Source organism: Oncorhynchus keta, chromosome 32 (assembly GCF_023373465.1).
Source record: "Oncorhynchus keta strain PuntledgeMale-10-30-2019 chromosome 32, Oket_V2, whole genome shotgun sequence".
Lineage (NCBI taxonomy): Eukaryota > Metazoa > Chordata > Actinopteri > Salmoniformes > Salmonidae > Oncorhynchus > Oncorhynchus keta.
The window spans coordinates 19,712,329-19,722,803 of NC_068452.1; the positions used below are offsets into that span (position 1 = coordinate 19,712,329).

The 10,475-nt window shown below is 47.1% G+C and overlaps 1 long non-coding RNA gene across 1 annotated transcript in view; it reads right to left on the reverse strand.

Moving 5' to 3' along the window:
- Positions 1-2,837: 2,837 nt before the first annotated feature.
- LOC127914481 (uncharacterized) overlaps positions 2,838-10,475 on the reverse strand; it is a 19,652-nt gene continuing 12,014 nt past the window's right edge. The window contains exons 2-3 of the long non-coding RNA XR_008088527.1: positions 8,132-8,207; positions 2,838-5,495 (exon numbers count right to left, since the gene is read on the reverse strand). This is a non-coding gene — a long non-coding RNA (uncharacterized LOC127914481). The remainder of the gene's footprint in view (positions 5,496-8,131; positions 8,208-10,475) is intronic.

Here is a 10,475-nt window from a genome sequence, read left to right on the forward strand (position 1 = left end):
ATGAACTTTGCAGGAGCAGTTGTCTACGTAGGGAGTAAGGAGATTCCAAGTTTGAAAGCAGAACTTGATAAGACCCAGGTGATGTTGTGAAACACTGTGTGTCACAAACACATGATATAGACACCACACACAGAGAGCGAGAGAGCGAGCGAGAGAGCGAGAGACAGAGAGACAGAGAGACAGAGAGAGAGAGAGAGAGAGAGAGAGAGAGAGAGAGAGAGAGAGAGAGAGAGAGAGAGAGAGAGAGAGAGAGAGAGAGAGAGGTGCCAGACAGTGTCAAAGGCTAAATTAAAACAGATTCACCCAGACACAGCGCTCTGCGGCCAGGACTTCCGAACAGCAACACTGAGCCCTCCTCTTCCAAACACACAGACCACCTGGGAGGCCGAGGAGAACCTCTACTCTTATCTTATAGCTGAGCAATGTCACATCACCTTCAGAGGCCTTGACCACAACACTGGATGGAGGGATGGACAGCATTGCAAACGTGGGGTAATAATGTGGGATAACCTTACATTTAAAGCCTCAGTACTTTTGGGGCTTGAAAGGAAACATAACATCCTTTATTCGACAGCTTTATGCAAAGAAAACAACTAAATAGTGTGTATGCAAACATTGTCAGACAGTTGTTTTGTGTCCGTGGTCATAAAAAGTCATTTAGAAGGCGAATCCCTAATGCAATGTGTTCAGTCGACCGTTGCTGGGATACTATGTTGCAACATGTGTAGTTCAAAGTAACAATTTATCAAGAAACCGTTACACTGTACATAGCTTTGTCTGGTATTATCAAGTGGCTAGAGAAACATTTTGGAGAGGGAACACATGTCCTTGAATATCCAAAGTAGATAGGGAAAGACTTGCAGGAACACGAACCGGAAAGACAGGGGAAGAGAGTCCTAAGATTAAAGCTCAATCATGCTGTTTAACACGTTTGTGAGTGAATTGTATGAACCAATCATGTCGACTACTTGAAATGGAAACAAACTGCAACAAACCGAGAAACTTCAAATAAAAAAAGGTTGAATAAATTGCCTATTAAACCGTTATCTGGGTATGGCGGGTATCGCTGGATAATGTAATGACGTGAGTTCCATCCCTGTACCGGACGTCCCGTTCAGTGTATGACAGCTTCACTCAATGGTCAGACAGACACAATTACATTATATCGTCCAAGTGTCAGTCAGGGTGGCTTTGAAATCGCAATTCGATTTCAGGAGCCGTTTAAGTTGTTTCTCTCCGACACTGACCACCGCGTAATAGCAAAATAAACAATCAACACCTGCAGAAAACATATTCAAACGTTGGGGTGTGGACAAAGTTGCAGAGAACTCGTTAAAATGACGGGTTTTCTGTATCACATGTCTGTGTGTGTACACAGTAGCGATGTGAACTAATCCTCTTAGGAAATCATGCTCTCTGACCAACCCGATTGTCCAACGCAAGAGCTTCTGGGGTAAATCTTGAAGACTAAACATAGGAGACGAGAATACATCGATGACAACACAGTGGGATCGATCACTTACTTCGTTCTCTGGGAAGGGTGGGATTCCAACAAGGCAGAAAGCAACTCCATTCATTGGACAGCTGGGATTGTTCAGCAGTACAAAATAGAGTGAGATTTGCTGCTATAAGAAGTTACAAAAATAAGACGTAAAAATCGGCAAAATACAGAATAGTCTGTGAAGAACAGACTATTATAGCTTAGCCTGGTGGCGATGCTCTGTGGTATTCACCTATCCAGTTTCCTTCCTTTCCAACCCCCCTCTTTTCCGTTGTTTGGGCTGTTTGGTTGGTGTTGCTCCCCCTCCTCCGCCAGACTGGCTCAGCGTAAATCCCTCTCTTGCTCCGTCTGCCTGGGGCGCGTTGGGAAAATCTGCGCGCCGATGGAGCAAAGCGCCTGCCTCCCATTACGGAGCACTCGGCTTGCCGTAAAGGAGCGCACGGGCTCCCTCTGGCTGTGCCAAAAAGTTCAAGTCGGGAATGTACACACTACTATTCGTGTCTCTTCGGAAACCGCGACGTGTGGGGGTCGCGCATGCCACGGCGTTCCCAATGCCATTTAAACAAAGCCCTTTTGTACTCAGATACAGAGACAGACTTATAAGAGGATAAATGAAGGTATATATGAAGGTGTGGAACCACGGGGCTGTTGCCTAGTGAGGCATGGGTTGAGAGAAACAAAACCGTTTCTGGTAAACGCTTAAACCAGATGATTGTATACTGTATGGATGGGAATTTGTGGAAAGTGTGACTAAAGTGGTATTTATAGCCCATTAGGTTGCAGGATAGACCGATTAGTATGTTTTTTTGTAACTAAATATATATTACTGCAAAACAATGTTATTACATGTGTTCTGGACTGGTATAAAGAGGAGTAAAGAACAGAAAGGATAGAAAAAGAGAGAGAGAGAGAGAGAGAGAGAGAGAGAGAGAGAGAGAGAGAGAGAGAGAGAGAGAGAGAGAGAATAACTTAAGCAGAGAATGAGGGGAGAGGGGGGGAAGGGAGGAGGATGCAGAGGAGAGAGGGAAAGGGTGCAGTGAGTTTGTTGGTGTAAGGAGACATATAGTGGGGTTGAGGCGTGGCTGGGGACCCATGTGGCTGCCATTACACTGGAGTGTGCAGTGGGAGACGGGTGCAGGGAGCAGGCTAGGGAGAGCCACTTCAAAGCCGCCTGCCTGCCGGGGGATACGGAGTCGAGTCACAGGGAGAAAGATACTTCCCACGCACAGAGCCACACACAGCTGCCCTCCCTGCCTTCCTCTCCTCCTCCCTTTCTCCACATGGCTGCAGACCCCCCCCACCCCCCCACCCCCAACGCCCACCTTGTGTTGATACACCAGCCGTGTCAAGGGCAGCTCGGCACCTGAACACACATCTTCAATTCAACCACGACCTTCAACTACTTCCACCTCAGCTCACTTCCAAAGAGATCTATGAGAGTCTGCGAGGCTTCGGCGAGGCCCTGCCAGTGAGCACATTGTTCGACACCCATTGCTCCATACCGCTGCCAGAGGGTCAGCCTATAGCTGGTCAGTCGGAGTCCTCCATGGGAGAGGGAGAGACCGGGGTCTTTATCTAGGTGATTGTGCTCATAAGGTGGGAGAGCAGAGCAGGGTGGGCTGTCTGGAAGGGGTCACGTGGTCCCTGAGTGAGGGGATATGAGGAAGGAGGGGGAGGCGGGACTAAGGTCCCGTGGTGGGAGTCAGAGAGCGTGAGGGCCATGGCCGCTGGTGAGCTGAACTGTTCCGTGTCCCCTGTGACCATTGAGCACTGTCTATAGTCTGTAGGCTCTCTCTCTCGCACTCAAAATGGCACCCTATGTCCTATGTGGTGCACTACTTTTGACCGCGGCCTATAAGGAATAGGGTGCGATTAAGGATGCAGCCCCAATCTCTGACTCAGCCTGACCCTACAGTAGGCTACGTGTGTTTTCAGTTCAACCAGACAGAGGAGTAAATCACTTGTATCTGCTCTGGGTGGGGCGATACAGTGCCACAGCATTCCACCGTTCGGGTTTTCTGCAGCAGAAGTCAACTGGCCTGTCAGCCCGGCAAAATGGCCCCTCTATTATCGACGAGGGGGAGACTCGAGGAGCCCAGCCAAAGAGCCACTGGGAAGCCGTCTGTGAGGAAGTCTGTCTGTCAGGTGTTTGAGTGGGCAGACTTAGATTTTGCATACTACTACATTGTTACTCTGTTGACTGGATTAGCTTATTTACCATTGTGTGTGAGTAGTGTATTTACTATACTATTGTAAGTCTGAGCGCTGTTCAGTATGTGTATCTGTCTGGAGTAAAAAACACTCGCCCCCTCCCTCCCTCTCGTCTTTCTCTGGGTCTGTTGGACAGCCTTAGTCATTGGTACACAGCCCACGGTCCAGAGAGGGTCCCCCTGGCTGACTGAGTGAGACAGAGTTTGACCCTGATGGGTGCTGACACCCCTATCTCTCTCCTCGAGGGGGGTGTATAGGGGGGAGAGCACCAAAAGACCATCAGCCCCCCTCCCCGGCGGTCATTACATAACAATGCACAGCAGAGGGAGCACTTTGGAGGGTAACCCACAAACAATCAACGTTCATCACGTTTACTCGCTCCACTGCGCCCCATCTCAAACCCCCCTGGATGGGCCCCAACGCTGCTGCTGCCCGCTCACAGGGTCAGCTCGCGGTCCTACCCTGAACCAACCAACCAACGCATTAACGAGATGCCAACTGTGCCAAATTTGATAAAAAAATTAGGAAAGAAAAAGAAAAACTGCCATACTAGATATCACAGTCCACAGTCCCATGCCTCTGCACTCACTGTGTGTTACAATCGATTCCGGTCACTCCAATTAGCCGGATATCTGGAGTCACACTGCTCGTCTCACGGCCTGTCCCATCGCTGTTCTCTCGCCCTCTTTCCCTCCAGTTCCCTCTAGTCCTGAGATTGAAGCCCTCCTTTCTGTGTGAGTAGATGCATGACACACACACACACACACACACACAAACCAAACGCACACACTTTTGTTGGTTCTAAGCTTTGTTGTCATACCCTTTCAACATCATTCACAGTGGGCCTCCTCAGTATGGAGTGGCGCATTAGCACACACTGCTACTCTGTCAGGCCTGTCACAGCACAGTAGCCCTCTCTCACTTTCTCTTTCTCTCACTCGGCCCTCCATCGGACACAACTACATTTACCGCTGCTGCTTGGACTGCATCTGTAGCCCTGCTAAGAGCTGAATGGACACCATGTTCGAGTCCAGCCAAGTCGTCTCTCCCTCTTTCTCTCGCCCTCTCTGTTCATCGAACATAAACAGTGACCTTCACTCTGACCCCCATCTCAAGTGTAATAATTGAAGACCATTAATAGCGGTCTTGGTCCCACAGCACAAAATGTGCTCTTTTAAGAGGAGAGCTGGAGAGATGGGTCTCTGACAAAATGTGGATTAGTTCAAGTATGTGTGTGTGTGTGTGTGTGTGTGTGTGTGTGTGTGTGTGTGTGTGGGGGGCAAATGTTACCGCGTGGAGTATCCTGGCTAAATAAATGAAGAGATAGTGTGTGTGTTTGAGATAGAGAGAGACAGACACAACACTGTTTGAGAGATCCTCCTGTGTGATCATAGTGTCATCTTCGTAACATAGACACCTGTGTGTATGACGGAATGCCATGTCCCATAGAATGCAGTAAGTTTGACATCCAGGTATGTCGTGGCTGTGCTGCCTGTTGACACAGAGGATCCTGGGGCACTCCGTTGAAGGGGGTAAGGCTGTGGGGCTGTGGGAAGAGGTGCAGTGTGGTGACCCCTCCATGTCCAGATTCCACTGTGAGCCATAAATTCCCCACTCGCAGTATGGAGGAGTAGGGGCATGGGGCGGGGGTCCTCTCTTTGTTTGCCTGGACAACTGGCATGGAGAGGGGGAGACAGCTGACCAGTCAGAACACAGGTTGACGTTCATTGGGATGAGTCTTGTCCTGGAGGCAAACCTGAGGAATTTCTGCCGAGGGTTTGAACTGGTTCAGGGAACAGAAAATAAAACCAGAAAATAACGTTATTACTTGAGTAAAAGAACCTGAACCAAAAGTGATCAAAATGTGTCACGTTCTGACCTAAGTTCCTTAGTTTTGTCTTTTGTTTTAGTATGGTCAGGGCGTGAGTTGGGTGGGTTGTCTATGTTAATTTTTCTATGATTTGCTATTTCTGTGTTTGGCCTGGTATGGTACTCAAAGGCAGCTGTCAATTGTTGTCCCTGATTGAGAACTATATTTAGGGAGGCTGTTTTCTATTGTGTTTTGTGGGTGGTTGTTTTCTGTCTTTGTGTGTCTGCACCAGACAGAACTGTTTTGGTTGTTTTCTTTGTTGTTTTGTTATTCAGTGTTCAGTTTACATTAAAAAAGATGAACAGATACCACGCTGCGCATTGGTCCTCACCTTCTTCCCAAGACAGCCGTTACAATATGGTTCGGGAACCTTTATTTTAAAAGCAAGGGAACCGGTTAATAGCGTTATTTTGAGTTCTGGGCTTTTTTTTTGTCTCACAAAAATTGCAACAAAGCACCTATGCAAAGCTCTCACTCTGTTACTCAGAAATGTATTCGAGTTTCTGCCTGTGTGTGTGTGTGTGTGTGTGTGTGTGTAGGCTACCTGCCCCGCCCCTCTGAACCTTTGGTTACTGTAGCGTACTGATTATGTTACAAACATGATTCAGAAATTAGGGAGATGTTTAATAGAATGGATTAACTTTTTCAATGCTAGTTAAGGATACTATAGTTATCAGGTTTCACATTGGATGTATTAACTACAAAAATACGTGTTTGTAATGATAGTGCTGCTCTGCACACACAAGCTTGTTAGCTAGCTAACGTTTGCTCTGGTCCAACGTTAAACCAATTAGGGAAATTCAGACATTCAAAGTTTCTCCATAGAATCTGCTCCTCCTAGGTATAATTCTGTTATCCTAATTCAGATAATGCATGTCATAACAAGATGCCCAGCGCCTCATCGCAAGCTTCCTCCATCCTCTCTCGCTCTCCCCTCAACCGCAACATTTCTGTTAAATCTCACGCCCTACAATGTGACTGGCAGCAGTGTGTGTGTGTGTTGGTCTTTCATTATGATTAAAACATGCCGTTTACGGCAAAATACAATTGCTCTTAATTAACGACCTTCCTATACAGATCAGATTGTTTACCCACTCCACAGCAAGTTTAAAAAGGAACAAAAGAACGATACAAACCGGTACTTTTTGGGGTTCCAAACGGTTCAGAACTGTATTTTTCTGGTCGGAACGGAACCAGAAAATATATGGTTCTGTTCAGAATTAAAAGATGATAAAATAATTTCGGTTCCAACCCTTGATTTCTGCTAGTTAGGCCAGCTGCAAAATCAAAATTCTGTATATTGTAAAAATGAATGAAAAATAAAATAGCTTTTTGATTTTAATTTATGGTTTGAACCAGCGAGTGAGCACTCTGCAGAGCTCCCTCCATAACCAGATTCATGACAAAAAAAATATAACCTGCAGTCAAGACTGGCACAGACACATACAGGCAGGCATGGTGTAGTTTTGTTACATAACCTTGTCTGGACTTCATAAAATTCATGTGGATACTGTTATTAATAAACCAGGTAATAAAATACACAAATATATCACATGGTGGTGTCCTTTTCTGGTGAAACCACTATGATGGTATTGTGTTAGTGCCATTGGTTAAAGTATTTAGGCTGGTATGTTATTGCAGGAGGCACAGGGTTCTCTCCACTCCTCTGCTAAAATTCCTCCCAGCCGCCCTCTCCCATTCCCCCAACCCCTGCTAGGTCACTTCTACTGGACAATTTCCTCAAACTTCTGTGCCCTTCCACCCATCCCCCAACCATCCTCATCCCATTGCCCTTATCCCTTGTCTACTATCCAACCTCTTTCCTCACCCCCTTGCCATTTTCCCTGGTCTACTGCCCAACCCCTTTCCTCACCCCTGCCATTCCCTTTTCCTCTAGCTGTCTGTCTTCATTCTCCTCTCTTCCACCCTTCCTCTAACCTCCCCCTGCCGCCTTGCTCCCTCTCTTCTTACTCCATATCGTTACAATCCCTCTCTTTTCTACAGCTGCCCATCTCACTCCTTCCTCTCCACTCTTCTCCAGGCTTGTTCAGCCAGATAGAGAATGGATGAGAAACTCCCTGTCAGACATACATAATAACTGGATGTCTGTAAAGACAGATTAGACTCTGAACTGGGGCTGAGACTGTGTCTGGGGCTGAGGCTGAGACTGTGTCTGGGGCTGAGGCTGAGACTGTGTCTGGGGCTGAGGCTGAGACTGTGTCTGGGGCTGAGGCTGAGACTGTGTCTGGGGCTGAGGCTGAGACTGTGTCTGGGGCTGAGGCTGAGACTGTGTCTGGGGCTGAGGCTGAGACTGTGTCTGGGGCTGAGGCTGAGGCTGAGGTTGAGACTGTGTCTGGGGCTGAGGCTGAGGCTGAGACTGTGTCTGGGGCTGAGGCTGAGACTGTGTCTGGGGCTGAGGCTGAGACTGTGTCTGGGGCTGAGACTGTGTCTGAGGCTGAGACTGTGTCTGGGGCTGAGGCTAAGGTCAAGTTTGAGGCTGTGGGGGGCGTTTGGCCGGCTGCGGTGTGACTCTAGAGAGAGTGACTCACTGGATCATGGTTCAGGGCCTCCAGCAGTGTCACCAGCTTGTGTACCCTGCACTGGGCGTGGTGGACCGGCACACCCCTGTCAAGGTACGTCACATTGGCATTAGTCCAGAGAATGTGTACACACACACACACACACACACACACACACACACACACACACACACACACACACACACACACACACACACACACACACACACACACACACACACACACACACACACACACACACACACACACACACACACAGAGGTTGTATAAATGCACATACATATCAATTCCCCATTACCTGAGATACATAAATGCATGGCCTTTACACACTGGCTGCTGATTAGAGGGGTGTCAAGTGTCACAATCGGTAATCAATTCACAGTCATATCTACTTTGTTTCCAGTGTGGCTCCTACCTCTTACATGTGTGATTAATAAGGAAAATATGAGACCCCCCGACATACTGAGCCGGAACATGTGCATCACATCCAGGTAATTCAACTGTTGCTATAACTGCTTGGCAGTGGTACACATTCCTCAGCAAGAAGACATACCTGCTGTGCTGCACCCTCCACCCCTCCTCTTCCCAGAACTCTACCCTCAATCTGGGAGACAGACAGGGGGTGAACAGGGGCTCACAGTTCCAGTAGGTCCCCTGTTTCCTTCCTCTGCCGGTCACTTCACAGGCACATATGTCTGCTGCCCCCTTTACCTTCACCGCTCTGCTTCCTGTCTCTGATGTTACTTCCTGGAGCTAGAGACAATGGAAAACCTACTCACGCTGCTGACCCTCAGACCTATATGCAAGTGCATATACACGTAGGAGTCATGAGTAAAAGGTAGGTTATAGAAATAGCACTGCTAAGGACCCAGAGATGAGTGACCCATATACGGTAAACCATTTCTGTCACTTCTGCCTGTTTTATTCACTCTGGTCGTCAGATTCTATTTCTGTGCGCCAGGCTGAGTAATGGCATCCGTTAGGTAGCTGTGGATCTAAAATGAAATATCACAGTCATGATTTGACCGTAGTACAAATATAGTCTGTTCACGTCCCTAATCATAAAAGACCTTCCACTGACCCCATTTCCTGCTATTCACTAATAATGGACCAGATATATATATATTTTTTGATTAGAATGTCAAGGATTAAAGACATCTTGACAGCAGAAGAAGGATTATACTGTACAAACAATTGAACATATGTGTTAAAATACTGTATCTCTGTCAGAGGGTCATCATATCCTAATCCTGGCATTTCCCCAGTGTCCCCTTTCCTAATAACAGAGGGGGACAGCTTGTCTAGACCGGGGCTTAGAAGAGGGACTCACTCCTTGGGTTTGGGGAAGGGAGAAGGGAGAAGGGGGGCATGAGGGAGATTGGTGTAGGGGGTCTTATCGCATGGAGATATCTCCTCCCTTCCAAACACAGACATCCCTTACCATGTCTTGTATGCTTGTCCTGCTAGCGAATTATACTAATAAAAGTTATACGAATGAAACAAGGGGCCATAAAACAGCGTAGTCCTAGACCCCTCTGTATGTTAAACCAGGCAATATTTAACATTCAGTTCAGTAACAACAGTTTATTCATTTGTGATGAACTTTACCCGAGCCACCCAATAGCTGTGATCAACACTGAAACTATGAACCAGCCCCACTGGGACAGATTAGAAATGATCTTGGATTTAACACAAACGGGCAAAATAGAATTCAAGTAAATAAATCCACATAAATAAACATCTGCCTTGTGTTGGCGTGGAGATGAATAAAAAGGAAGGCCATCTGTTCAGTTACAGCACAGTAGGGAGAATTCCCCTAAATATATCATCCATCCAGGCTGCATCACATCCGGCTGTGATTGGGAGTCCCATAGGTTGGCCCAGCGTCGTCCAGGTTTGGCCGGGGTGGGCCGTCATTGTAAATAAGAATTTGTTACTAACTGATTTGCCTAGTTAAAGGTAAAACTTCTTTTTTTTGTTTGAATAATCCCTTCAACATGGAAATTCATTGAGTTTCATTTCACCATATGGCCACCGGAGGGCGCATGCAGGGCTGGTGAAGCACAGAAAAGAGAGGGAAACTAGTAGGCACTTAGCATGTAAAGACAAAGAAAGTTGGATAAAGTTGCCCCTAAACATTGATATTGGGTCAGTTTAGCATTTCCCCCTAATGGTTAGGATTTGGGGAGGGTAAACTGATCATAGATCTGGGCAATTGCTACCCAGAGCTGTAAAGACACAGTAGATATGTACTAGTCCAGAGCATATGAACCAGCACACAGACCAGACAAAGCTTGAGCCATGCTTAAAGGACCAGCGTAATGTTCAGCCTAATGAGTCATTATAGTGATGT